The sequence below is a fragment of the Mus pahari genome, chromosome 21 (genome assembly GCF_900095145.1).
Source record: "Mus pahari chromosome 21, PAHARI_EIJ_v1.1, whole genome shotgun sequence".
Classification (NCBI taxonomy): Eukaryota; Metazoa; Chordata; class Mammalia; order Rodentia; family Muridae; genus Mus; species Mus pahari.
The window spans coordinates 33,897,291-33,901,559 of NC_034610.1; the positions used below are offsets into that span (position 1 = coordinate 33,897,291).

The 4,269-nt window shown below is 41.9% G+C and overlaps 1 pseudogene; it reads right to left on the reverse strand.

Annotated features, from left to right (window-relative positions):
* Positions 1–672: 672 nt before the first annotated feature.
* On the reverse strand, positions 673–1,060 carry LOC110337967 (annotated as a pseudogene).
* Positions 1,061–4,269: the final 3,209 nt, after the last annotated feature.

Consider the following 4,269-nt stretch of genomic DNA (forward strand, 5'->3'; position numbering starts at 1 on the left):
CTATAAAAGAAAGCATTTAACTGGGGCTTGCTTATAGTTTCAGAGGAGATTTAGTTCATTATGACCATGGTGGTGATTATGGTGGAACTCAGAGAGAAGTAACTGAGAATTCTACATCTGGTTCCTCAGGCAACAGGAAAGGTGATACTGGGTCTGGCTTGTGCTTTTAGAAAAATAATTTAAGTGTTACATGCTCTTTGTTTGATATCACACATAAATCACAGTAAGTCTTTCAATGGCTAAGGGCAGCATCCTTGACATAGGAAATTCTAATTAAAACAGCATCGTCAAGGATACACAGTTGCTTCCTGATGTTCAGTCGTTGCCTGTCATGGGCCAGGCAACAGAAACTGAAACACAGGTGGGTCTTGTTTCTGAGACAGTGATAGGATTTCCTCAGTGTCTAAACATTTTCATATATCCAGTTGTATAAATCTAAGCGTAAAGCCATTTAATAGGTTGGAGGTGACAACCCCATTTTTATGTAAAGTAAAACATTGCTAATTACTCCAATCTTATCTTAAGAAAGGGAGAGCAGTGTTAGCATGGATTCAACCAGAATTGCTACTTTAGAAAGATCGTATCTACTTTACCAAAAGTCAGCTCTACTTAAATCAGGACTGTCCAACCAAAACACTGTTAGCCATTCGTGATCTGAATTTAGTATCTGAATTAAATTGTGGTGTATAGTAAAAGTCGTGAGACATTTGTTTTAAAATAAATATGGCATTGGAATGACTCATTAGTAGCCATTTTAAGATAAGCTATCAGGTCTGCCGTTTTTTTCCCCTTTCTTCTTAGTTCCAGCAAAGATCACTTTTGTTCCACGGATATAATTTTGGGATTCTCCAAATCCTCCATCAGGGCATCTCTTCCCCAGATGATGCCTTTGTTCTTATCCGCATCTGTGTAAGAGGATCCAGCAGCCTGACCTGTCTTCTGCCCAAACAGACCCTGGAGGTTCAGTACATTCCTAGACTGACTTGCCTCCCTTTTCCGCAGTATAGCACTGGGCACACTTCTGAACAAAAGCCTACTTGCCTTTTTCAACATCACCCATTTTTAATTCACTCCTGGTTGGTCAACATCACAAACGTTCAACCTGAAGACAGACATCCCGACATACTTCTTCCAACAAAGCCACACCTACTCCAACGAGACCACACCTCCTAAAACATCTCAAGTAGATCCACTCCCTGAAAACTAAGCATTCAAATATGTGAGCCATTTGGAGTCATTCTGACTCAAATCACCCCAAAGTTGGGGAGTGGGAAGTACAAAAAAGAAATCAATTTGTCACAACTCACTTTGGTAGTTTAGAGTTTCTCCATTTGTCAGTGTTTGGATTAGTAATAAAACAGTATTTTCTAAGACGACTAAGTCTATATTTTAGATTAAAAACTAAGGTTTAGAATAAAGTATTTTAGAACAACTACTATGGCCGATTCGGACACAAAACTCTAAGCTGGGGAGATGACTGAGTAAGCAAGGCACACGATTGCAAGCATGAGGGCCCGAGGTCAGGTTTGGTGAGAAATTCTGTCTCAGAAGGAAAGCAAGCAGAAATAGAAGAGGATGCCCACTGCTGACCTCTGACCTCTACATATACGTGCACAAGTGCATACAAAGCTGCCCCCATACACATAGCGTGCGCGCACACACACACACACACACACACACACTCAAAACTACTTGTGTATCCTCATAAGCGAATGCACTCCACAACAATTACTAGACACTAGTAACTGCCAAACTTAGAAACGTGCACATGCACCCTGCCAAGATGTCAGTTCCTTCACCAACCTTTCACCTCCAAGTGAGGGAAACGTGTAACCAACGAGTGTTTCACTCATGAGTATACTAAATATCAATCCACCAGAACTCACAGTGACACTTAGTGGAAAGGTGTTACTCAAGGAACTCAGGTTAGAGACCCGAATTCGTCTGTAACTAATCATGAGATATTGAGTGAATGACATTCTTTGACTGAGCTCCCAGACAACCAGTGTGAAGAGGCCAGGCCCTGGCACTGGGAGATGGGGTCAGTGGGACACAGCATGCCACCTGTTTAAGCCCCCCGCCCAACCCCCAGTTTCAATTCAATGTGTTACTGCCAGGCTCTAAGGAGGGAAAATTTAAACGCTAACCTTACAGCTTATACTAAGGGTCCTCTCTCAGGAGAATGGATGCCTCTAAAGTCACATCAGATCAAAATGAGAAATCCAATGGAAAAAAAGATCCATTTGTCAATAGATACCAAGATTAACATCTATGGACGCCTCCATGTTCACAAAAATTATCACGCTAAAAATGTCACACTCCCCCAGACAACGCATCTGAGACCCTGAAACGCTGAATGAATTACCAACAGCAGACTTCATTTAATCAACCCTCCGAAGCCAACTTCGTCTCTGCTGCAATAAAGCCAGAGCTAACTTCAGTGTTTCCTCATGATGTCATTCCCCAGACAGACCAAGCATGCGGTTGGTTTCCTTCTTAAAGGAGCGCTCATCTTGTTGGTCTTGTCTCTACCTTCACTAAGCTTTGAAATTCGAGGTGCACCGTGGTGCTACGCTGCTTCAAACGCCTCTCTGCTTCACAAATTCTATTCTTCCACTGTGCCCCCACTTCCTAACTAACAAATTGTATTTTAGCCCTAAATATTTCCCTCTTCTGTTCCCATTTTGAGCTATCTAACCCCTATTCTTGAATAAGGAGATTTTTTTTTGTATAACTGCATTTGCTTCCAAAGCAGCGCTTCAGACTTTCCCACAATGTGATACAATATAGTAGAGATAATTTTTAAAAAGTTATTGTGACTCTTTGGTGTCTGTGTGTGTGCTTACCCACCCATGTGCGCCCACGTGTGAATATGTGTTTGTTTGTGTACTCACTTGTGCTTGTGAATATAAAGAGCCAGTGATTTTCCTCTTTCACTCTATATTTTATTTTTTCATAAGACTTATTTATTTATATTCTATGTGTATGTGTGAGAATCTGCATGAATGCAGATGTATTACGTGTGTGCCTGGTGCCTGAGGGTCCCAGAAGTGGGTATTAGTTCTCCTGGAACTATAGCTAACAGACAGTTGTGATCCACCGTGTGGGTGATGGGAATTGAGCCTGGGTCCTCTGCAAGAGTAGCCAGTGTTCTTAACCCAATGGGTCCTCTCTCTAGCCACCATTTATTAATTTTGAGACAAGGTCTCTCCCTAAATTTGAACTTTCATGTTTCATCTAGACTACCTGCCTCCACTCCTACAGTACTGGAAATACAGATGGTCACTGCTATGACAGGCTTTCTCATGGGTGCTGGGTACCCAATCTCAGGTCTTTATGCCTATGTGGTGACCACTTTACCCATTGAGCCATCTCCTCAGCCCGCCCCCCTCCCAAAGGAGTTTTACAGAAAATAATTAACAGCTCTATCTACAACCATAAACTTTTCTAGGTTAGATATTCTACTCAGAGAATTGAAACTGTTTCGTCAAAAATGATGTAGTCTCATGGGGAAAAGAGAGGATTTTTAAAAAGAATCTGCAGTCTTTAGCCTGCCCAGTCTCAGACTAGAGTGGATGATATTTAAGGTGAGAGATTTTACCAGTTTTCAAGCTGTTACACAGTTCTCAATCTGTACTGAGACATTTGTAAAATGCAGAATATACTGTCTTTGACAAAGTAAGAGAGCAAAAGTCAAGTGGGGGGGGGAGTGAGCTGCTGTAATGACTGGTGACGTGGACAGCTGCTCTGGGCCTGTGGAGATGGTGCGCCCGCTCCATTCTGCTCGCTCTACACCCCTTCCTTGAAGATAATTGAGTGCTAATTCAAGTGAATGAGGCAATGGACCAACACAGGTTTCATAAAATATGAATGTTCTCAAGCACACATTCCTTCTGGCGGCTGCTTCTTCAGGACAGCCCTGGAACACATAATCACATACACGCTGAAGTAAGCTTCGTTAAGTGTATTCATTGGCCAACAGCAAGCCATGATTAACCCTTTTACCCTACTTGAGACAAGAGAAATAGTAATCTTAGAGAGAAATAATGCCACCGCTTGCTAATTGTCTTCGAATTTCATGCCTTTGGTAACAGTACCACAGTTGAAGATTATAATCTAGAATATGGGTCTTCAAATAATATGAGCATATGGCTATTTGTGAAAGTTTGAAGAGGGAACCCTCAAGACTTACTGAAAGTCCTTTGCTCTACAGCAACACCCAATGGATGCCTATGTGATGAAAAACATGAGTCACACGTTGGTGAACTA